General features: G+C 31.5%; 1 protein-coding gene across 4 annotated transcripts in view; it reads right to left on the reverse strand.

The window, feature by feature from the left end:
* Gpb5 (Glycoprotein hormone beta 5) overlaps positions 1-26,589 on the reverse strand; it is a 161,099-nt gene that overhangs the window by 76,664 nt on the left and 57,846 nt on the right. Inside the window, exon 1 of one of the 4 annotated variants that reach the window (XM_075369019.1) lies at positions 19,770-19,882. The exons of 2 other annotated variants lie outside the window; for them this stretch is intronic. The gene's annotated coding sequence lies outside the window, so the exon portion shown is untranslated. Of the gene's footprint in view, positions 1-19,735; positions 19,883-26,589 lie in introns of those variants that run through there. One more of the 4 variants, XM_075369021.1, reaches the window with a different exon arrangement.

Raw genomic sequence — 26,589 nt, forward strand, 5'->3', positions numbered from 1 at the left:
AAAATACATTTATTATTACGTAAATAAGTCTATCTCGACAAACTCTAAACACAAACACGAGAATCACCTCGCCATCAGGTCTAAGTCATGAGCTAATGGAAACGAGCGAGGGCGCCCGTTTTGGCCGATCTGCGTTGTGACTCCTCCCCGCCAACTCGCTCGCCCGCGACGCAAACTCAGTCTTATCGGCGATCCGACCGTTTAAGTTATAAAAGAACACCGTATTTACGTCGTCTCTGAGACTAATAGTTAGGGAGTTATAAAGGCAGGACGATATAGACCTTTTCGTTACGCTACAAATTTCCGTTCTGGTACTCGTATGTTTCGGTGTGATTTTAAAAACATTTCACGTCAAAAAAATATACAGTCATTTTTTGGTGACGGGCTGAATATTAAACAAAAACTTTTCGTAATTTGTGATCTTCACAAGATTTTAACTTTTCTAAGAAAAACCTTTCTTGAAGCGCCCCGATAAAGATTTGAAATTGTATTTCGGCCAAAACAACCCCTCGCCTTTTTCCAATTTTTTCAAAAAATTAATAAATTCTTTCTCCCTCAAGGTAGTATCTGTCTACCAAGCTAGAAGAAAATCGGTCAACGGTGACCTCAGTTATAATTATAAATAGATAAAATAGGTACATATGCACAAACAACAGTTTCACAAGAATAATTTTTTTGAATTTGGTAGTACTGAAATAATCTTTTTTTGTAGATTCTTTACAATTTAAGAAAAAAAAAATGAATATTTCCTTACCGCTCAAGACTTAATAAAAGACCGAATTTTTTAGATTTTTTTTTTTTTTTTTAACTGATCTCTCATTCTTTTCCCGTTTTAACTGTAGCAGTATAAATCGCTTTAGCCAGGAGTTTAAAAACCTCTCAATTTACAGTTAAAATCCAAACGTTTCTCTCCGGGATATTAAAAGTTCTAATTCCCAACACAATTGTCTACATCTCAATTGTCAATTGTCTAATTGTCAACAAAAATTTAGTCGACAAAAAAAGATTGAAATCTTTACTTCTTTATTTGCCAAAAAAGTCTAATTTTTAAAATTGTAGACGTAAAATGAAGAAAATATTTATTTTCTAATTTTAGACTTTATCGAAGGAAATATTAAATTTAGAGGAAACTTTACTTAAACGAATTTTTTAAGCTTATCCTATATACAGAATGATTCTAAAATGACGGGCTGGCTATACTTTTTCGGATTCTACTTGTAAAACTAAACAAAAAATATCCTTAGCAAAAATGGCGATTTCAAAATGTATGTTATTGATAAAATATTAGGCCTTTTATTTTGAACAAAAATTATATATATTTTTTTTTTAAATCGGTTTACAAATAGCCGAGTTACGGCAGAAAATTGATGTTCTAATTTTGTTTTTGTTTTCATGTTCTTCACTTTACGTTCAATTCGGTTAAATATTGTTTTTATTTATTGTTAATGAGTATCAAATTAAATATTAATAATTTTTTTACAATTAAAACCTAATAATTATAACTCAAAATTACAACATCAATTTTCTCCCATAACACGACTATGTGTAATCCGATTTTAAATAACAAAATGTATTGCGTTCAAAATAAAACGCTTAATATTTAGTAAATAACATAAATTTCGATACAACTAATATATATGGAGATATAACGGATTGAAAGATAAACATGACCGCCATTTTGTAATTTGCAAAGCTATTTAAGCCCTGATTTTTTGATAATTTTAAAACTATATTAATATGACGCTTACCAAATATTAATGTGATTCGTCAATCCGAACTTGAGATATAAATTTTTATATAAAAGTAACAAAATGACGGACAGGGGCAGAACGAACCGCTTTTCCTAACAATATTTTTTTGTTTAGTTTTACAGGTAGAATCCAAAAAAGTATAGTCAGCCCACCATTTTAGAAACACTCTGCATATAAATGAATATTTTAGAAAGATTTTTTTTAAAATATGTATCCTTTAAAAAATATGTATCCCGGGTTTTTTTCTTTTTTTTTGTTAATAGCCGGCAATGTTATGCAATACTTTGCCAGTTTTTTGTGTTTTTGTTTTCAAGGTATAATTATTTAATTATTTCAAGTATTTCAATGTGTTACAGAGAATACTACTCGACCGGTTTAATTTAAATTTATTTAATTTATGTTAGTTTTAGTATAGTTTCATTTATAACTGTTAATCTACTTATCACCTCACTGTCTTCTGTCTAATTACATCAGATCTGCTGTGACATAAAATGAATTAATAAATAAATAAAAAATAATGTGTTTTGTTCGATTTTAAGGAATTCTTTAATTTACTGGATTATTGATTACGGTGTGAATTTCATTTTAATATTCACCTTTTCAACAAGAAATAAATTTTACCGTAAAGAAATTTTCTTTTGCTGAAAAATGTTAACTATAGAGTTCTCCCCGTCTGTAGAATGTAGGATATTCTTTATTTCCTCTTTAAATAGAATAAAAGAAAACCTTTGTATTAGAAATTTTTAAATTTCTAATACATGAACAAAGGGACTGCCACATTAATACATTTCTATACGATGTTATTTTATAATATGAAGAATTATTTTAACAATATTATTGCATAGATTAATTAGGGAGCAATGAATTTTAACACAAAGTACAAAAATCTTCACCCACGTAAAATATATATATATATATATATACACACATATATGTGTGTGTGTGTAGAATATGTTACTATGTACATTTAATACTTCGCATAAGAGGTCAATTGTTGATAGAAAGAATCAGAAAATTTTCTTCTCGGCTTTTTGCTCTTTTGTTTACCCGTAATTCTTATTTTAAGCATCCCACGGGAAATCATACAACGAATGTATTCCAGGAAATACGGTTGCATTCCCCTCTTTTTCCTTAGAATGCAGTAAAAAAAATATTTTCTCTTTAAATACTGAAAAATCATATTTCTAAAAAATATGAAATCGATAAAAATAGAACCGTTAACCTCAATTGTGCAGTTGTACAGTCTTTGCGTTTCGTTCAGGAGGTCCCGGGTAGGGTTTATATTGTCACATAAAATCGGTGAAGATTTTATAGGAAAATAATTTACTGCGCGTAAATTGACAGTTTAAGTTGTTGGTTCGACTAATATTGAAATTAGCAAATATTTGAATTTTTTCATATTTTTTACGTAGTTCTGCGATAAAAAAACATGGTTTATATAAAAACGGGTCCGGAAACACTTCGTTATAGAGTTTGCTAAAAATTTCGCCCTGATTTTTTTTCGAGGGGTTAAAAAAAGCCGTAATGAAATTTCGACGTCTTAAATTAAGAGATAAATTTGACGCTTTCATATGGTTTTTTATCTAAAAAAAAATGAAATAAAACAGGTCTCAGAGCCGTACCACTAATAATTTTTGAGACAATTATTGTAAAAAAAAAAAAAAATATGTTTATGAAATTTAAATAATTATGTTAAACTGTAGCAACACGGCACCGTTGGTATTTTATATATAAAGTATAAATAATGAAAATACAACTTACCAACAATTATGAAATATTAAATCTATTCAAGCGCTTTCGGACCTTCTTCCGTCATCAGGAATACGCACTTGATTAAATTAAAAATGTTTAAATGTTTTATATCTTAACAATCGATTGTCGCTGTATAAAAACTTCAGTATACGTTTAAAAATGTTTAAACATTAGTACACACACTTTGACGACGAAAAATGCATTACCTATTTCTGTTGCCACGGTGACAGAAATGTAATAACGAGGTCAGAAATTAATTAATTTTTTTTTTTAATGATATCTTTAATTCGCAACTTCATCTTCAAGGGAGTAGGGTCTCGGTCTACGGCTTAACCCTTTCCTGGGATAACTCGAATGAATCCTTCAAATTTGAAAGGTATCGGTCGGTCGATTCTCGCGTGATGCCACAAGAAATAAACAACAACAGACAGACAGAAAAAAAAAAACTTTCGATTTTATATATAAGATGAAAAAACGATTTTTTTTCTAGATATTTTCAAATATATAAGTAATTCTTATACAGTTTAAAATTACGGTATAATATTTTTCTGTCGCTGTCTAGTTTGTAATAAAATTGAAATTTGTCTATGATTTGCAGATGACCTAACTAGCGTTTGTAACCGATAACATCGCAGAAGCTAGAATCCAGGTAACTTCATCGGAAGAACTAGCAGGAAGAATAGGCCTAAGAATATCTTATGAAAATACTAGAATAATGGCCACAAATCCCCTGGCATTGAATCACGTAATCGTAAACGGACAAAAAGTCGAGCTAATTGAACGATTTAAATATTTAGGAGAAAATATCACACATGATCTCAAAGAAAAACTATGCTGGAAAGGAAGAACACAAAAGCTAAGCCGTGCACAAAATACCACCAAAACAACATATAACAAAAGATGCGTCTTATTAGATACCTAACTTAAACATTACGAAATTGTAATCAGACCTATAATATCATTTGGAAGCGAAACGCTCTTCAAACTAAGATCCGACATTTCCTACTCGGCAGAGATGCAAACAATGTAAAGAAGAATTTAAAGAACATGCGTAAATAAAAGACGACACTGATGGGGGAGAACGGAGACTCATACCAAACCAAGAGGTGCATAAAGACTTAGAAGAACCGGCTCTAGACTACTTTAGAAAGAAAAGAATCTCCTTCTTTGGACACATAATAAGAATAGAACCGAACAGCCTCGTCAGGAAACCGGTCGAGAAATACTGGAAAATTTCCAAAACACCGACATGAATAACCGAAATTAAACGAGATATGCAAAAACAAGAAATCACAATACAAGATCTACTAAACAAAACTGACGATATAAAAATACTAAAAGAAGATTTAAAATTTAAAAAAAGAAAACAACAACGAGGGTTTGTTCAGAAGAACTCAAACAAGCAAGATCTGACAGAATGAAGAAGTATTGGGAGGCAATCAAGAAGAAAAATAAAAAGAAAAGACGAACCAGAGTTGACTAAAGTGGTCGGTCCACTGTGACCCAAAAACCTCAAAAAAAAGTGAAATTTTTTAAATTCTTTATTTTCCTATTGTAATTTTCTCAGAATTAAATTCTTTAAAAAGATTTTTTCGTACAGTTTTATTGGTTTGAGGCAATTTAACGAAGTTGTTGAACGTCAAACCTAAAATAATTGTGTTTTGTGGCCGCAATTTTTCGTATTGTACAATAATTTTCTAAATATTAAAAGGGATACAGTTCTAAAACCAGTTTTATTTGATTTTCAGATTAAAATCTATATGATACCGTCAAATTTACCGCTATATTAAAGTACCAAAAATTTCAGTACGGTTAAATATTACCTTGAAGCAGAAATCAGGGCAAAACTTTTTACAAACTCGAAAACAAAGTTTCCGGACCTATGAACTTTTTCTTTATTTTTAATCGTAAAATATATTTTTAAACACTTTCCGAAACATTATCGATAAGTTGTATGATAAATATCATCACGGATCAACTACTGTTACAGCTGTTTTGATTCTCTATGTTCCTGAATCTGACCTGCTCTGGAAATAAATATATTATTTTATCGATGTACTCCTCCTCTATGAATCATGAGACCTTGCCGTTGGTGAGGGGGCTTGAGTGTTCAGGGATACAGAGTAGCTGGACCGAAGGTGCAACCATATCGGAGAGGTATCTGTTGAGAGCCAGACTAAGGAATGATTCCTGAAAGAGGGCAGCAGCTCTTTCAGTAGTTGTTAGGGGCGTGAGTCACAATGACTTAAACGGCCGTATCAACATCACTCAGTTCTCTGAGTACTGCGCAGCTGAAAGCAATGGAAAACTACAGCTGCTTTTTTTCCAAGAAAATGTGGCTCTCTGCATTTTCACATAGCAATAATGGAGGCGCCTTCCTTGGTAAAATATTCCGGAGGTAAAATAGTCCCCCGTTCGGATCTCCGGGTGGGGACTACTAAGGAAGGGGTCACCAGAAAATTAAAAAATAACATTCTACGAGTCGGAGCGTGGAATGTTAGAAGCTTAAAAAAGGTTGCTAGAAAATTTAGAAAGGGAAATGGATAGGGTGAATGTGGATATAGTAGGAATTAGTGAGGTTCGGTGGGAAGAGGAAGGCGACTTTTGGTCGGGTGATTTTAGAGTAATTAATTCAGCGTCAAATAATGGGCAGGCAGGAGTAGGTTTCGTGATGAACAAGAAGATAGGGAGGAGAGTGGAGTATTTCAAAACGCATAGCGATAGAATCATTGTAATAAGGATAAAATCAAAACCTAAACCGACAACGACTGTTAACGTTTATATGCCTACAAGCGCCCATGATGATGATGAGGTAGAGTGTGTATACGAAGAGATTGATGAAGCAATTAAACACGTAAAAGGAGATGAAAATTTAATAATAGTTGGAGATTGGAATGCAAGCATTGGAAAAGGCAAGGAAGGAAATATAGTGGGTGAATACGGGCTGGACAAAAGGAATGAAAGAGGGGACCGACTTATAGAGTTTTGCACGAAGTATAATTTAGTAATTGCCAACACCCGATTTAAAAATCATAATAGAAGAATATACACTTGGAAAAAGCCACGCGATACTGCAAGGTATCAGATAGATTATATCATGGTTAAGCAAAGATTTAGAAATCAACTCGTTGACTGCAAAACTTACCCTGGAGCAGACATTGATAGCGACCATAATTTGGTGATAATGAAATGTAGATTGGGGTTTAAAAACCTGAAGAAAAGTTGTCAGATGAATCGGTGGAATTTAGAGAAGCTTGAGGAAGAGGGGGTAAAGAAGATTTTTGAGGAGGACATCGCAAGAGGTCTGAGAAAAAAAGATAAGGTAGAAAATGTAGAAGAAGAATGGGAGAATGTTAAAAAGGAAATTCTTAAATCAGCAGAAGCAAACTTAGGCGGAATAAAGAGAACCGGTAGAAAACCTTGGGTTTCAGACGATATATTGCAGCTGATGGATGAACGTAGAAAATATAAGAATGCTAATGATGAAGAAAGTAAAAGGAACTATCGGCAATTAAGAAATGCTATAAATAGGAAGTGCAAATTGGCGAAAGAAAAGTGGATTAAAGAAAAGTGTTCAGAAGTGGAAAGAGAAATGAACATTGGTAAAATAGACGGAGCATACAGGAAAGTTAAGGAAAATTTTGGGGTACATAAATTAAAATCTAATAATGTGTTAAACAAAGATGGTACACCAATATATAATACGAAAGGTAAAGTCGATAGATGGGTGGAATATATTGAAGAGTTATACGGAGGAAATGAATTAGAAAATGGTGTTATAGAGGAAGAAGAGGAAGTTGAGGAGGATGAAATGGGAGAAACAATACTGAGATCTGAATTTAAGAGAGCATTAAAAGATTTAAATGGCAGAAAGGCTCCTGGAATAGACGGAATACCTGTAGAATTACTGCGCAGTGCAGGTGAGGAAGCGATTGATAGATTATACAAACTGGTGTGTAATATTTATGAAAAAGGGGAATTTCCATCAGACTTCAAAAAAAGTGTTATAGTTATGATACCAAAGAAAGCAGGGGCAGATAAATGTGAAGAATATAGAACAATTAGTTTAACTAGTCATGCATCAAAAATCTTAACTAGAATTTTTACAGAAGAATTGAGAGGAGAGTGGAAGAAGTGTTAGGAGAAGACCGATTTGGTTTCAGAAAAAGTATAGGGACAAGGGAAGCAATTTTAGGCCTCAGATTAATAGTAGAAGGAAGATTAAAGAAAAACAAACCAACATACTTGGCGTTTATAGACCTAGAAAAGGCTTTCGATAACGTAGATTGGAATATTTTGTTCAGCGTTTTAAAAAAATTAGGGTTCAAATACAGAGATAGAAGAACAATTGCTAACATGTACAGGAACCAAACAGCAACAATAATAATTGAAGAACATAAGAAAGAAGTCCTAATAAGAAAGGGAGTCCGACAAGGATGTTCCCTATCTCCGTTACTTTTTAATCTTTACATGGAACTAGCAGTTAATGATGTGAAAGAACAATTTAGATTCGGAGTAACAGTACAAGGTGAAAAGATAAAGATGCTACGATTTGCTGATGATATAGTAATTCTAGCCGAGAGTAAAAAGGATTTAGAAGAAACAATGAACGGCATAGATGAAGTCCTACGCAAGAACTATCGCGTGAAAATAAACAAGAACAAAACAAAAGTAATGAAATGTAGTAGAAATAACAAAGATGGACCGCTGAATGTGAAAATAGGAGGAGAAAAGATTATGGAGGTAGAAGAATTTTGTTATTTGGGAAGTAAAATTACTAAAGATGGACGAAGCAGGAGCGATATAAAATGCCGAATAGCACAAGCTAAACGAGCCTTCAGTAAGAAATATAATTTGTTTACATCAAAAATTAATTTAAATGTCAGGAAAAGATTTTTGAAAGTGTATGTTTGGAGTGTCGCTTTATATGGAAGTGAAACTTGGACGATCGGAATATCTGAGAAGAAAAGAATAGAAGCTTTTGAAATGCGGTGCTATAGGAGAATGTTAAAAATCAGATGGGTGGATAAAGTGACAAATGAAGAGGTATTGCGGCAAATAGATGAAGAAAGAAGCATTTGGAAAAATGTAGTTAAAAGAAGAGACAGACTTATAGGCCACATACTAAGGCATCCTGGAATAGTCGCTTTAATATTGGAAGGACAGGTAGAAGGGAAAAATTGTGTAGGCAGGCCACGTTTGGAGTATGTAAAACAAATTGTTGGGGATGTAGGATGTAGAGGGTATACTGAAATGAAACGGCTAGCACTAGATAGGGAATCTTGGAGAGCTGCATCAAACCAGTCAAATGACTGAAGACAAAAAAAAAAAAATCGATATACTTTGACAATTAAGATTACATTAACATCGCTTTCTCAGGACTGATTGACATCATTACTGAATAAGACCCTTTCTTTTTTTTGTTTAGTCTCCGGAACCACCGTAAGGTATTACTTCAGAGGATGATACGAATGAATATAAATAAAGTGTTGTCTTGTACAGTCTCAAGAGATCGTGCCTGAATTTTTTTTTTAGCCTCCGGGACCTCCATTAGGTTTTGCTTCAGAGGACGAGATGAGATGACAGTCTGTAGCGTGTGAAAATGCCATTTTCACACCGGGATCGGGAACAACCAAAGAACACCGTTATCCAGGATCTAGTATTCAAATCCACATAAAAGTAACTGCCTTTACTAGAATTTGAACCTTAGAACTTTCGAATTTGAAATCAGCTGATTTGCGATGACGACTTCATTAGACCAGCCCGTCGGGCTTGAATAAGACCCAGTTAAATTGTAGTTGAAGTTAAAGACTTGTTAGGAGGCAATAAATTCAGTCATCAACTCAATAATAACAATAATAATAATAATAATGCCGATCTCCTTGGCGGAACGGTAGCGTTTCAGCCTTTAATCCGGAGTTCCTGGGTTCGAATCTCGGTCAGGCATGACATTTTTTTCAGCTATTCTCATAGGACAAAATGACCAAAGCAGTCGATTCCCGTCATCTCAAAAAAAAAATTAAAAAAAAGAGTAATAAATATACATCAAATTTTTTTTCATTCAGATAAATACGCAATATACTTGTATAAAATATATCGATGTTAAATAATCTAAATTCCTTATGTTTGTATCGATATTTAGCTTTAGCCTGAAACCGGCTCTGTAATATTAATATAAATATATATACGTTAATTAACACGATACTGTTAATTAGCGGAACAGCATGAGGGAAGGACTAAGCCCTTTCCCCTAAACATTGTGAAGATGAAATTGATTTTAAAGGTCAGGAAATTGCATTAATTAACAGAAAGGTTCTGGAAGGAAATTCGACCACCTCTGTAAAATTATGGGCTGATAATTGATTTTGGTATAATGATGAAAACTTTTTGTCTTAAATTAAAATTACAATAACTTTATTTTAAACTGAAATACAGATATTATTTAGAAACGCTTCTACGGGTAAATATAAAGTCAATCGTCCAAAAAATTATGAGAATTAAAATAAAATGAATCGGTTTAAATTTTGGAAACGGGAATTCTACTTCTGATAATTAGATAAAATACTACTATGAGTACTAGAAAAACGGATGTAAAAAAGTGAAATACATATTCCAGATGCTTAAAATGTTTAATTTGCTTACACTTAAATATTTATTTAATTCCCTAGATATATAGGAACTCTATAAAAAAAAAAAATGGAATCATTTTAACGCAACTGTTTTGATGCTGATTGATTTTATAAGTGCTGTACTTGACAGTAAAAAAAGCTGTTCTTTTCTTTAATTACTCTTTTTTTTTGTATTACATATATATATATATAAATGTAAATGTACGTTTGTTCAAAATCTTAAATGTCCGAAAGTTCTTCGCCGATCGCTTTGAAATTTTGACACAACGTTGCATTCGAATACGCGCGTGTTTCTGTATATCTACTATTTAACATGTCTCCTGTGACAGGTAAAAACATGCTTTTTTTGAAAAACATTGCTATCTGTTGGTCGTAAAAGAGGCACACGCCAAACTAAATATTTTACGATTCCATTTCAATGTTTCCGATATGTGTGTCCGCTATAGACTAAAAAACTACTGGACCGATTTACGCACGAGAAAGGGGGGAGAAAAGGAAAAATCGGAAAACTGAAAAATCGAGAAAAATCGACGAAGGTAAAAGGGAAGAAGGGGAAAATGGGAAAAATGGGGAAAAGGAAATGGAAAGGGGAAAGGTGGAAACAGGAGGGGTGAGAGGGAAACAACGGAAAGAAAAATGAGGGAAGGAAAGAAGCTGGTAGGAAATGGGGAAAGAAAAAGGGGGAAGATTGGGGAAGGAAAGGGAATATGGTACAAATAAAAATGGGAAAAAGGAAAGGGGAAAACGGAAAAAGGGAAAAGTTAAATCTTGTGAAGTTCTGTACTGTTCATTTCGTTGTTTTATCAAATTTTCAATTGTGTTGAAAAAAAAAACACATAAAAAAAAAATTTTTTTTTATGTGTATATATATATATATATATATATATACATATACTCAAATCTAGCAATAGCGAAGCATTGCCGGGTCTGCTAGTATATATATATATATATATATATATATATATATATATATATATATATATGTGCGTGTGTGTGGTGTGTGGTGTGTGTGTGTGTGTGTGTGTGTGTGTGTGTGTGTGCGTGTGTGTGTGCGTGCGTACATGACATGTTCAAAAAACTGACAATAATGTTGCTGAATTTACCGTTCGCTTATACCCTTTCAAATCAATACGTAAAAATGGAAATAATTACTTTCAACCTTTTTTTACTTTACCTGTTTTCTTATTTGTATCGATTTGTCCTTGTATTATTTCAGTTTACTTATTTCAAATGGAACGATGAAGAATAGTTTTTAAAAAATCCACGACTTTTTTTTAAAAATCGGTTCCAAAATTAAAAAAAAAATAAATTCCACGCACAGGTTTTTAAGATATTAAAATCAACACGTATCGCATATTATTTATTCATTTGTTTTCCACTCTGATAACACATATTTACTGACAACAAAACGGAGACGGTACATGGCGTTTGGGGTAAGAGGTTTTGTGCGTATGTCTGTTACTATTTTCCTAAAAAACTACTCGACCGACTTCGATGCGGTTTTTTGCGTAAGTATCACTTAATAGCGAGCAAGTTCTTAGATAAGAATAGCTTTACGGTTATAACCCGCCCGGGGGCGCTGTGCAGAAGGTATGTTTCTTCAAAACGGGTTTTGAATGTTTCTAAGTCTTTCTAGGTGAATTATTAAATAATTTGCACCGGTAAAGCGTATTAAACTTTCATCGTTATCGGTCTTTAAACGTTCCGCTGTTGGGCACAGGCTTACTAATCTTTAAAAATAAATAAATAAACAATAAAATTTTAAATAACCTACGACGAAAAGGTGATCCTTTAAAAAGAGTGAAATAATAAAATAACGGTATTTTTACCTTATAATTCTCTGTGACGCTGTGATATTTTTTAGACGATAAAATTTAAGATTTTAATCGACCGTCGTGCGTGACCCGTAGATCGCATAGATAGGCTTTTTTTTGTTTAACCTCCGGATCCACCGTTAGGTACCGCCTCAGAGGATGAGATAAATGATTTGTAGCGCGTGTGAAAACGCCGTGCCTAACCGGGATCGAACCCGGGACCCCCGGATGAAAGGCCGAAACGCTACCGCTAGCGCCACGGAGGCGGGCCGTAAATAAACTTTAGTTAGCATCGTAGTCACGCACGACGGTTAATCGAAATTTTACATTTTATCGTCTTAAAAACAATATCACAGAATATTGTAAGGTAAAAATACAATTATTTATTACGTTTTTTCGTCGTGAGTTTTTAAAAATTTTTTATTTTATTTTTTATTTGTTTTAAATGCATAATATAAAAAATTACAAGTATACTTTTTTGTTCTTTAAAAAAGTAAAAAGGAAAATAGTTTTCCTTTTTATTTCGCTTGACGGTAAAAGTTTTAAATTCATTTCCACCGTAACTCAATAAGACCTTATTAATACCTGTTTATTTGCGTTAAAAAACATGCTTTTTTTAATTTCTGCTTGGTGGTATGAAGGAAATATTTTTGTTTGTAACTCGACAAAATACTTCGATTTACAAGAAAGGGCCGCCTTTACTTAAAATACAATTAAACGATTTTCTTTTACAGAGACGGTATTACTTTGCGGATTAAGTTTTAAATAGTACAATTAAAAAATTAAAAATATTTTGAATTTTCTGCAACTCGATAAAGATTACAATATGTTCTCGCAATAATTTTCAACGGGCTTCCAAAATTGTGAATTGTTTGTAGTAATTTTTTTATTTAAAGTATATTCCTAATTATTTTTTCATGTAACCGAATAAAAAATCTTATAATTTATAATTTTATATTTATAAATTATCTTATGATAACGTAATCTGTTACCGCATTATAATATAGCGACAAAAATAAAATATTTCTCTTTTTCAAATTCTGAAAACCTTACCTAAAGAAAAAAAATCGTTAATTTAAATTGCCCAACGGGCTGGTCTAGCGGTTAACTCGTAACAGCTGATTTTCGAAGTCGAAGGTTTTGAGTTCAAATCCTAGTAAATGTTAGTCGCTTTTATATGGATTTGAATACTATACGGCGGATACCGGCGTACTTTGGTAGCTGGGGTCCAATTAATCACAAGTCTCAAGAACGGTCGGCCTGAATCTCTAAAAAAACTGCACCTCATTTAAACATCATCCTTATCTAATCGATGAGGATGATGCTTGTTCAACACGGCGGGAGGGGGATGCTTATTGTTCACTAGTTGAACAAATTACAACGTCCACATTAGGAAAACAAATTCAAGTCTATTGACTGAAACAGTCAGAAGTTAATATATTTTTTAAAATCAAATTTTTGGGTTTTAAAGAGGATATTACAAATTATTTTTTTTCTAAAACTATTAAATGTTATATTTCCAGTCGCGTAATCGATAAAGTAATTTTTAGGAGAAAAAAAACAGTAAAATTTTCATTATGTTCATTTTCCTTTGCAACACCTTAATACTTTTCAAGCTCCCATTCGATTTTTTCAAAAGTTTTAATCGGTTCTACGATGCCAAATTAAACTAGAAAAAAAATAAGATATCGGCGTGGCACAAAACCTTTCTACTTCCTTGTACGAAGCAAAGGAAGTATTGTGTTCGCGAAAAATGTTGGTTTTCAGATTTCAACAGAAATATCCATTTTGACCATCCATTTTGACTAGTTTCGGCGTAACGTCTATACGTGCGTATGTATGTACTTACGTACGTACGTACGCATCTCGCATAACTCAAAAACGATTAGCAGTAGAATGTTGAAATTTTGAATTTATGACTGTTGTAACATCTAGTTGTGCACCTCTTCTCTTTTCATTCCGATCGACCGGACCAAAAATGTCCAAAAAAGCTCAAAATCCAAAAAATATGAATTTTGGACTTTTTCTTAACCGCAGTAATAAGCGCTCGTCGAGAGCTTTTTAACAATATATCACAAACGGTACTTATTTTCATCGGTTAAACAGTTATAGACAAATGAAATTTTAATTCGTGAAATATTTGGATCGTACAAGGGGAAGGCGCATCGGTTCGAATCAGACTTCATCTCCTTTTCTTTTTCTAACTTTTTTTTAAATTCAAATACATTGGTTTATTAATAATTAACCTTCGATGATAAAAAAAAAAATGTACAATAAATAATAATTCAATAATAACAATAAAAAAAAGTATGAAAAAATATCAAAAGTTATTAACGAGATAAAATTTTATATACTTTTCATTTAAAAAAAAAACGTGTATATGTAATTTAATAGGAGTGCTAGAATGTCATGTGTTGCCCGCATTAGATTTTTATTTATTAATTTTTTTTTAAGCAAATACACATAAATACATCTATTTGGTGATGAAAACGTCATTCGATCAAGGCGGTCAACTTGTTTTTCTAAGGTTTTTTCCTCAATTATACTATTAATACTCTCTCTCTGTTTTTCTGTTTAGCCTCCGGAACCACCGTAAGGTATTACTTCAGAGGATGATATATATGAATGCAAATGAAGTGTGGTGTTGTACGGTCTCAGGTCGACCGTTCCTAAGATGTGTGGTTAATTGAAACCCAATCACCAAAGAAAACCGGTATCCACGATCTAGTATTCAAGTCTATTTGAAAGTTTATTTTCTTCATTAAAATTTTAACCTTTTTCATTTATACTTTAAATATATTTTTTTAATACTTTTATTTTAATCGCATCAACGATTAACGTCATTAGCAATTTATCAGTGTAATGTAACTGTACCGGTAAATTTTTAGTTTTGAACAAACTCAGGTCGACTCTGAGACGTGTGGTTAATTGAAACCCAACCGCCAAAGAACATCGGTATTCACGATATAGTATTCAAATCCGAATAAAAGCGACTACCATCATTAGGATTTGAACCTGATAACCTCGACTTCGAAATCAGCCGATTTACAACGACGGGTTTCCCACTAGACCAACGCGGTGGGTTACTATAAACATTGCATAATTAATCGATTAATATTTAAAAATTAATTTGAAATAAAAATCTATCAAGGGCAAAGCCAGGGTAAGTTATTAAAATATTTTACAGTTTTTTTTTTTTAAATTAATCTTGCGATAGATTGTTTTACGGTAGTGAAAATATATTTTCTTCCGTTCGTTATTTACACTAATGACAAGAAAAATGATAATGAAGGTAAATATTAAGTCGATAAATTCTAATTATTTCTGTTCTCGTACCTTAATATAAACTACGTTAAAGTTTTCCTTTATTGTATCCTTACGTACGATATATCATCTATTTTATTATATACAAAAAATAAACGTTTAAATGTAGCAGATTTATAAACCGCTAAAAATTAAATTAAATGTATTCCTATATAAAATAAAATTTGCTTCGTTTTTATTTTTCTAAATATTTATTAAAAAATAAATGTTAATAATTAGTAACAGCATTAAGATTATTAAATTCTAAAAAAAGACAAGATATTTTGCTGGCGAATGATATTTTTCTTTCTCAGAAATTACAAAAAAAAAAAACTAAATAGCATGCAGCCATTTCCAAAATGAAAAATTTAATTATAAAAATCTGATGTGGACACCGCATAACTTCCTTGTACGCCTATTAAATTACATATACGCATTTTTAAAAGTACATAAAATTTTGTTTCACTAATAACTTCTGATTTTTTTCATTTTTTTTTTTATTGTTATTATCGAGCTATTATTTATTGTAAAATATTTTTTACAATGAGAGGTTAATAATTAATTACTAATAAGTTAATAAATTTATAGTAAAAAAAAACAAAAAAGGAAATAAATGCAGTCGGTGCCTTCCTCTGTAAGATCCAAATAATTCAATAATTAACATTTTATTTGGCAATAACTTTGGAACCGATGAAAATAAGTACCCCTTATGATATATCGTTCAAAACCTCTTAACGAGGGCTGATTACTGCCGTTAAGAAAAAGTCCAAAATCCAAATGTTTTGGATTTTGGACATATTTGGTTCAGTCGATTGCAATCAAAAGGGGAGGTGGACGACTGACTAGATATTACAGCAGTCCTAAATCCAAAATTTAAACATTCTACTGCTAATCGCCTTTGAGTTATGCGCGAGATACATACGTACACACGTCACGCCGAAACCGGTCAAAATGGAATCGGGGTGGTCAAAATGGATTCACGGACGGTCAAAATGGATATTTCCGTTGAAATGTGAAAATATAAATTTTTCGCGGTGACAATACTTCCGTACAAGGAAGTAAAAAAAACACTATTTTATATTTCGCGTAAAGTATCTTTGTTAAACCGATAATAAACACAATATTTAAAAAAGTTATAGAAAATTTGATTTTGAGGAAAACGAAACGAATAAAGTCTACAGAAACTAAATACAAATGTATAAATTACGAAGGTTATTAAAAACAAAACGTATTACAATTGTTCTGTAAGTTGATTTTACAATTTGTGTTTGTAACAAAGCGTTATGTAACAAAGTTTCAAAACATTACTGCTGAAAATAAAGAAAAAAAGTTGATGTATATACACGTAGGTTCTAAAGCGATTCGTTAGCGAGTATCGGCTGGCGAAAGATTTCGCCCTGATTTCTGCTCCTTCGGTAAAATTAAGCTATATTATAGTTCTTTGAATCCAAACTAAGGGGTAAATTTAGCGGTTTTATGTAAAATCTGACGTGAAAAGTTGAAAAAAAATAGATCCCAAAACTGTATTTACGTAGTTTTTAAAAAATCTGGGGTAAAATACAAAAGATTGAGGTCAATAAACACGCATTTTATATTTGGCATAAAATAACCGTTTCCAAACTTTAACCAAAAGAATTTGACTTTTAATTAAGAAACGAAACAAAAAAGACTTTTGTCCCAGCCCGTTGATGAATACGACCAAATACTATCACAAAGTTTTAGTTACGTAAAATATATTAAATTATGTGAAAAAATTTACGTACCCTTTAAATAAAATTTTGAGGTACTGAACTCCCTCCCCGAGTTTCGTTAGCTCCCTCTACCCATGACCGATTAAATTTTATTTCAAAGTTATTTATTTATTCAAGTATTACTTCTATTGCTCTTTTGTTATTCGGTTTTTATTTTTATTACTTTTAAAAGTTTTGTTAACCGTAATCTGATATAAGTACCGTCGTTAAAATAACTTAAAAACAAAATAATCGATAAGCAAATTATAATTTGAAATTTTAATAATTAAAATTTTTTATAATATTTTTAAAATACTGTTTTATTTTTATTTTTTAAAAATTAAGTTGTGAAAGCGCAATAAAGGCTCTTTCTTGCTCTGTTGTATATACGAGTCCTATATTGCCACTCTTTAGTAGTACCAGACTGTTACATAATTAACAATAAAGCATTTTCTACTTAATTAGACGTTATATATAATTTAATAATTAAAAAATTTTTTTATTATATAATATATTGTAATAAAAAATAAATAAACGGTAGCTATGTCCCATAAACATAAAGTATCCATCCCCCTCCATCTTGCAAGTTTGAATGAGAGACCAAACACCTCAGAAAATTATCTTACCTACCTGAAAAACATTAAATTGTGTGAAAAGAGTTACCTAGCCCTCGAGTGAAATTTTCTGATACAGAACACATAAGGTCTGTGTCTCCCTGTCCCGTTAACCACCCTTAATCAAAATTAATCGGTATCATGCCCCCGTATACAAAAATAACTGCGACAAATTCTTCCAAATCGCTCGAACCGGTCTGAAGATATCAAGGAAATAACAGGCCGGCATATAGGTATATACATATTTCGGAATTTTTAAACGCCGAGATGTGTTTTTTCTTGTAAGAGAGGATCATGAAACTGATCTCCGACGTGCAAAATTTGATCCGATTAGTTTACTTTCCCTTTTAAATAGTATATCGTATAGGAAAACAGTGTAAAGCTTTGAATGTAGAATTTTTAACAGTCTGCTAAATAAAATAGAAATACATTTAAAATATTTTAAAAATATAATTTAAAAAATGAATAACTCAATATAATTTTAAGGATTATTAATTTAAAAATACTGAAAAATAAACTTATATAAAGGAAGTTGATTCTAACAGCTTACTCTTTTTATTTATTTTTAAAGCGAATAAAGAAATAGAAACATATCTGGGTATACTAATAAAGAAAATTTCAATAAATACGGGCACAGTATAAATATATAAGTAACTTATTTGCCGATCTTCGCGGCAGAGTTGTAGTTTTTCGGCCTTTCATCCGGAGGTCCCGAGTTCGAATCCCGGTTAGGCGTGGTATTTTTAATACGCTACAAAATTCCATTTACACATTCCAAACGCAAGCTTCAAGCTTAAGCGGTGATATCATCAACCGAAAAAAAGATCCGCTTTGAGCGCAATTCTTTTTTTATCTATCTTGTTATTTAATATGTAATTAGGTAATAAATATCTTAAAGATTAATTACCTTTATTTTTTTATCGTAAAAAAAGACTAAAAAAATCTTTTTTCGTTAATTTATCAACTCGTATTTTTGTAGATACTCGTATTTTCTTTTTATTTGTGTGAATATGTGTGTGGGTATTTATTAATAAAATATATATATAATAGTTTTATTATAAAAAATATTCCTCTGAGTCGCTTGTTTTCAATAAAAATTTCTGTAGTAAGCGCCTGGTTGAGAATTTGTTCGTAGTTTGGAATAATTCCATAATCTTTTTTCTTTTTCAATTTGAAAGATATTAAAATCATTTCTTAATTTACTTTATTATTTTTTAATCGATAACATTTTTTTTCTTTTTTATGAAAGATCGGGTATCAAACGTTACGGTCATTAGCTATAATTGGAAATTGGTAGCGTAAGAAAAGATGATGCGCCTGACAAGGATTTAAATTTTAAGTGTAATTTTTATCTTCATTTTATAAAACTGTTTATGATGCGAAAATAAATAAACGTCTCGGTCTTTCATCCTAAAAATTCCGGGTTCGAATCTCAAGTCAGGCTCGGCATTTTTCATAGGGTAAAATATTTTCATTTCACGCTACCGCGCATAAAGTTTAAGTTTATCTGATGAATTAGTCATCGATCCCGATAAAAGGAAAAAAAGATTATTACGCATTTGACGTTGATTATTTTTTGTCAATATTTATATATTTAATTGTTAAAAGTTGCACGTATATAAAGCGTAAAATGTCAATTTGACATTTTATTATTTTTTCCCGAGGTCTTAAATACTTTTATATTTGCGATGGGTATAATTTAAAGAATTATACCCGATGATTTATACGCAATAATTACTCCCAATTATTTTGCAAGTAAAAAAAACGTACTTTTACTTGCATTTCACAAACGTCGACCGTATAGATAAATATCACAGTAAAAACTGTAGAGCATAACCTCTTCTGTGCATTTTTTTTTAGCGCTCGCACGTAAATATATTTTTACTTAGGTATACAAGAAATTAAATGACATTTAATTTACAATTACAGATATGTACTTATAAGGAAACAAAAAGGAACAAATATGTTCACTTATACATACATACAAACATACATGTATTATATGCTCATAGTGTCTGTGTGTGTGTGTGTATGTGTGTATATACGCGAGTGTGTGTGTGTGTGTGTGTGTGTTTGTGTGAATGTTGTTATACGTGCTTATGTATATTCAGAAAAATGTACGTGAAGTGTATTATACTTAACTCTTCCTGAATAACAACAGTATTCTGAGACGTACTATTTTTTCAAAGTCGTTTTGAACTCGAAGTAACCTGTTGCGATAGGTCCGGCGTCTGTTCGTTCGTACGGAAGCCGAGAATGCGACGCAGTGTGGTGTCACCGGTCGCTCCGTTTTTGACCGTCCGTCTCTCTCTCGGTCGGTATCGCGCGTCTTATCAAACTTGGCGCAAGAGCGGACAAGCGCGACGCTATTGGTCGATATACAGCGCAAGTCGGAACATGAGGCGCCAGCTTTTCATCGAATATCCAACTACCTACGCACATGAAAATCTAATAGAGCGGAATTTTTAAAAGTACGCTCCAACCTGCCGATAGATTTTCTATAATACTTTCACGAGTCTACGGTTATTTAAACATAAAGGTCACACTTTATAGAGTATTACGCACTACAATTTACACACAAACACATACACACCCGCACCCGCACGCGCGAGCGAGAAAGTCTCTTACAAATATATATATATACACACACACATTCGCTATATCATCAATATAATTTTACAGCACATAAAACAAAGATACTAGAACATGTCGTAGATTTCTATAATATATTCCGTAATATATATTGTTATATGTCTGTCACCGTGGCAACAGAAATAGGTTGTGAATTTTTCCTGATCAAAGGATTGTGTACTTTATCGATATCTACCGATATTTTGTCCTTTGTAATTAAATTTCTTTTTCAGGTTTCTACAAATCCTGAATTCTTTAATCGTTATTAATTAGTATTATTCTTACAACCACGAGGGTAACGAACCCTGCGGGGGTCCTGGCTATACGGGAATGGCAAACGAAGCGAGCTCTGCGGCCCTGGAATGTCTTGAGGAGTTCCGCTCCGGGACTCGCTTACGCCGGCCTGGGCCATTGGGGTCCAGGAAGCGAGCCCCTCCCGCTAGAGGTCTAGAGACGGCTAGTTATTTTATAAACCGACTAAAAAAATATATTTACAACAAAAAGAAAATCTCAATAAAAAAAATTAATCATTACAAACCGGAAATTCTGTACTTATCAGAATGCTTATTCAATTTGAAGTCGGGTTAAATAAATGCGATAGAAAAAGAGTAAAATCGTGAAAAAAATCCTACGACTAGTAAATATAGGTGAAAAAGAATACAAATTCAGATATAATAAAGTAAGTATTTCATCAGAAATTAGAGCCAAATACTTAGGTCACCTTACGAAAACGAACGATAACAGGCTCGCAAAATAAATGTTCAACCGCATTTACAACAAAAATAACTTGGAAGGTTTTGGACTTCAGCGGTTCAAAAAGAGTTAAAAGAATGAAAATATCTTAGGAAATATTAAAAGACAGAACGACGTTCAAAAATCTGATAAAATATTTTATCCTTCTCGAAGAGGGGAAAAAACGAAATACGCCCGATCAGAAGAGAGAAGGCAAAAATAAAGCAACGGAATGAAGAATTATTGAAGGATCAAGAAATAAAACGCCTAAAAGAGAGAGGAATGAATTGAAAATTTTGCCCCGCCTGGTCCTCCTCGATTAAACTCGAGAAAAAAAAACAATCTGTATATATGAAATTTAATATAAAAAAAGGTATTTATTATTACCATTAATTTAACGGTGCGAGGCGACCGTTACACGAGTCACAAATCACTACAAATTACGACAGAGATGTATTCAAGTGTAGCCGGAATTCAAGATTGACTATGGAAGGTGAGATAAGTTCACGTTGGATTCCGCATTAAATCAAGTATGTTGTTGCATATCAGCACGCCAAACCTCATGAAATAAAGATTATTTTAAACCCGCCCGTGACACCTTCATACTATTCCCCCGTTAGGGACCGGTTGTATATTAAACAGCAACAAAATTAATCCGAGAAAAATTAAACCCTGATTAGTACCAAACGTACAGGTGCTTTATCTGGATTACAACTATGAGAAATAAAAAGATAATATTGTAACGCGACAAATTAATATACCTATTTCTCCTGTAAAACAATCCACTTGACCTAATAACGTCAAGTAAAACTAATATAGAAGTAAACTTATGGAACTTAAGTTAACAGTTGTAACTTTAAGAAAGTAAATCGTCGGAAACTTTTAAAAGTTAACTAAATTTTTTTTTTGTTGAGAACTCATTGGACATTCGTACAGAACCAAATAGTATATGAAACCCCAAAAAAGAAGAAATTCCTTCATTCCCGTTGATCTTCGCTAAATTTTCAGCAAAATTGAGAATCGTTTTTTCTTATTGAATTAGGAAAAAGCTCCGGATGGATTGCATAATTTTCTCAGCTTTGCTTTTGACACATCTTTATTACAAATATAGATAAGGTTTTAAATATTAGTGATTTAATTACGCAATATTTAGAGTACAATTGAGAAAAAGATCAAAATGTTTAGTAAAGTAATTCACCTCGCTGATCAAATTATATTTTTATCTTAAAAATAATGCAGTATTAAAAGTATTATTGAAAAAAAAAACAATTTTTTTAGTAAAACATTTTCGCTATTTTAACTGTGTAGTGTAATAATTTTATTATCAAAATTATACGGTATTTACAATATAATTTAATTTAAAAAAAAAAATTAAATAAGAATTTTTACTTCCTTGTACGAAGTAAAGGAAGTACTGTGATCGCGAAAAATTTCGGTTTTCAGATTTAAACGGAATTATTCATTTTTATCATCCCTGAATCCATTTTGACCAGTTTCGGCGTGACATCTGTATGTATGTATGTATCTCGCACAGCTTAAAAACGATTAGCCGTAGGATGTTAAAATTTTGAATTTAGAACTGTTGTAACACCTAGTTGTGCACCTCTCCTTTCGATTGCAATCGACTGGACCAAAAAAACCCAAAATCCAAAAAAATTGGATTCTGAACTTTTTCTTAACTGCAGTAATAAGCCCTCATCGAGAGTTTTTCAACGATATATCATAAGCGGTACGTATTTTCATCGGTTCCACAGTTATAGCCGAATAGAATTTTAATTAATTAAATATTTGCGTCTTAGAAGGAGAAGGCACATCAGTTCGAATCCCACTTCACCTCGTTTTTTTTTTATTTTTTTATTTTTATTTAAATATATTGATTTATTAATAATATTAACCTCCGATTGTAAACTAAACTTTTACAATAAATAATAATTAAATAATAACAATAAAACAAAAAAAAATATCAGACGCGTTATTAATGAAATTAAACTTTTCTTACTTTTCATTTAAAAAAAAATGTGTTTATGTAATTTAATAAGCGTACAAAGAAGTCATGTGGTTTCCACATCAGATCTTTAATAAAAAAATTGAATTCAATTTGATCACCTTGTTTGACAGGTAACTCTTATAACACATTTAGTTTAAGTCGCAACTTGAAAAACATATACAGTATCAGACATTACAAAAAATGTACAAAAGGACTTTTAAATTAGTAAGTCGGTCTACTTCTTTAAAAAAGTTTCCATTAATTCTAGGTGTAACTCGATTTTCAATTTTGAAAATTAAATTTAAAAAACATTATAAGGGTTATAAGTCTATCTGTTGAAGTAATTATTTATTTCAATAAGTAGCCCGATTTTGTGTAATGTCGGCAAAGTTAAAAAAAATCCCTTTCGGAACGCCGAAAAACGAAGGTAGATTTCACCGTTACTAAGTAGGGGATGAAAAAGATTTCATCTTAAAGTTAAGAAAACTTTCAAATTTAGTCGATACGACAACGGTTGCAGGTGAAAAAAATTTCACACGGTTAGCATACCATAAGCCCCATCTTACAATTCCAACGATATTTTGGTCATCCCCTGCCGTAAGGGTTGATCATATCAAAAATTGTTTCAGACAAAAGTTTTAGGCAATGTTTAGAGGATTAACGACTACTTAAAACAGATTCGATACTGCGTCTATTAAGGAAGATACGATTGTTTATGTCTTCGAAACCCCATTTTCCCACCCCCTGCGCCAGCGGCTGGCGATATCAAAAACCTTAACTTACATAAGTTTTAGGGCTTATCCGAAGAATAATATAAAATTTTATACGAATTCCATATTTTATTTATTAAGAAATTTATAGCGGTCAATAAAAGTCAATAGCAGCTATAATAAAAATGCGATAACACATCAAACAAACCAACACACCATCTTTTAGGTAGATTTCATAAGAAAGCTACCTATTTAATAGGAACCATGATTCGACTTGCGGAAAATTTTGACATATCTTCGCGTTTCACATTTCCCAGACCCCAAAACCACCGTCAGTTCAAAAGTTTATATATATATATATATATATATATATATATATATATTTCACTTTCTTGTAGACACGATAACCGCCGTAATTTTGCGGCATCACTTTTAAATTGATACATAAAATATAACGATGAAAAATCTCGATTGAGTTCGTTAATGGGCAAAATCGGACCACGGAAATGAAAATTGGAGGGCTTTTGCGAAAAACAATATCACTATAACTTTCTCATTTATTAAAATATCGAATTCGTTTAAAGTTCCTACTATTCTTTAGATAACGGCCTAAAACTTACCTAAGTACAAATTTTTGATATCACCGACCATTGGCTCAGGGGGTGGAAAAAATGGAGTTTCGAAGACAAAAAAAATTCATATTCCTCCCTTAATAGGCAGTATCGAATCGGTTTAAAGCGGTCGTCGGTCCTCTTAAACATTACCTAAAAACCTTTTTCTGAAACAATTTTTGACATGACCAAGCCTTACGGCAAGGGATACGAAAATATTGCTGTAACTGTAAGAAGATGGGGCTTGTCGTACGCTAAACATGTGAAACTTTTTTTCACATGTAACCGTTGTCGTATCGAGAAAATTTGAAGTTTTTCTTAACTTAAAGGTGTTAATCTTTATATCCGCTACTTAGTAAGGGTGAAATCTACCTCCTCCTTTCGGCGTGCCGAAAGTAATTTTTTTTATGGGAAAGATGGACTTTAATAACGTTTTTTTTTTTTTTAATTCTATAATTAATTGTGTATTTCGTGATGTTGCTCTAATCAAGTTTTTACTACGGTATCCCCTGATCCAACGAGATAAATTCTGGAGTAATTCCTCTTTTTTTTATGAATGAATAAAAAATTCAATTACTATTTTTTAAATTAGGATTTAAATTTTAAAATACATTATTTTTTCTTATATTTTTTAATAATTAACTAAAAAGGAGAAAAACCGTGAAAAATTACGGAACGGTTAAATACAATAAAAAGAATTAGCTAATTAAATCGATTAATGAATAATAATTATTAGTAAAATTAAATAAGGTAAATCATAAAATAATAAATATTTTCCGTGCGAAATAAGAAAATATTTTTTAAATAAAATGAAATTACGCTTTAGTTCATTAAATATTCTTTCCGTAGACTTAAGGTAACGGAACGTTTTGTTATTCTTTCAACAATCGCCGCACAAAACAATTTAAGTAAATGACAATTTCTTTTTACTTTAAATAATTCAACGATTAACATTCATTGTATTCAACAGGTTACGTATGTCCTCTATTCGTAGACGTCATTTTATATCTAAAATGCTAAAAATGACGATAAGAGAGAAGTTAGAACAGTTACAGTGTTCTCCTTAAGGGTCAAAATTGCAACATAAACAGTCCAATTTACATATAAACGGTAAAATACAACGCTCGTAAAGACCGGCAATAATTATGCGATTATTGTATATTAATAATATATGTTAAATAGTGTAATAACATTACTAAGCCCGTCGAATCGATTGACGATATTATGTGCGGACAGTAAATACGTACTATTATTATATTATATTATTATTGTACTTATAATATTATAAATAAGGCGGGTCATTCTGAATTCCGCAGTAATACTCTCAAATAACACAAATAAATTGTGAAATTCGTTACATACACGATGAAAATTTCGTAGTGACACTTAGTGAAGTTCGTGGTGACGGTAGATTTCAAAAAAGCTACCTATTGTAATGGAATTATTAATAATTTAATAATAATAATAAAAAATGAAAAATGAAAAAATCTCACAGTTATTAACGAAATAAAATTGTATGAACTTTTCATTTTAAAAAATTGTGTATATATAATTTAATAGGCGTACCAGAAGTCATTTGGTGTCCACGTCAGATCTTTTAAACTTTAATGTCAAAGATTGAAAAATCTCATTGTATTTAGTATTAATGCAGAAGACAGGGGAACTTTTGTTAAAAAACGTGGAGGGGGGTTTGGGATCCTACTTAAGAACACAATAAAATTGTTTTATTATTTACAATTTCTGGTATTTTATTTGTTTTTCAAGTTGTGGCTGTTACGTTAAATGAGGAAGCTGTAGAAAAAAAAGTAGGTCAAACAGATCCAAATTTTTTTTAAATAAAAATTTTGAATTTTTTTTACCGTCACTGGGTTAAGCGAGACGACTGGGACTTAAAATATTTTATTAGAATTTTGATTTTTTTTCTTAATTATACTTTTTAAGGTAAAAAAGTAATTTAATCAAACGGATATCAAATCGGACCCAAATTTTTGTTATTGAATATTTTTATATTTTTTTGTCATTGCTCTCTTAATAGTGCGTAATAATTTCATTAATATTTTTAATATTTTGGCGTATTTGAAATTAAAATCTTCAAGGGTTTGCAAAACCGGGAGACAGATTATTTGCCGTTTTAAATAGATAAATACTAGTAATTTATTAATATTAATAGTTTAAATAGATTAGTTACTTTCCGGAAATTTCTGTAACGGTTTTTGTTACGCAAAATTTTTTTAACAATTTTTTTTTACAGGAAAATTTTTTTGGATTAAAAAGATTTTTTAACATTAAGCATTTGAAAATCCTCCGCAAAATTTTGGCTAAACG

Source organism: Lycorma delicatula, chromosome 6 (assembly GCF_047948215.1).
Source record: "Lycorma delicatula isolate Av1 chromosome 6, ASM4794821v1, whole genome shotgun sequence".
Classification (NCBI taxonomy): Eukaryota; Metazoa; Arthropoda; class Insecta; order Hemiptera; family Fulgoridae; genus Lycorma; species Lycorma delicatula.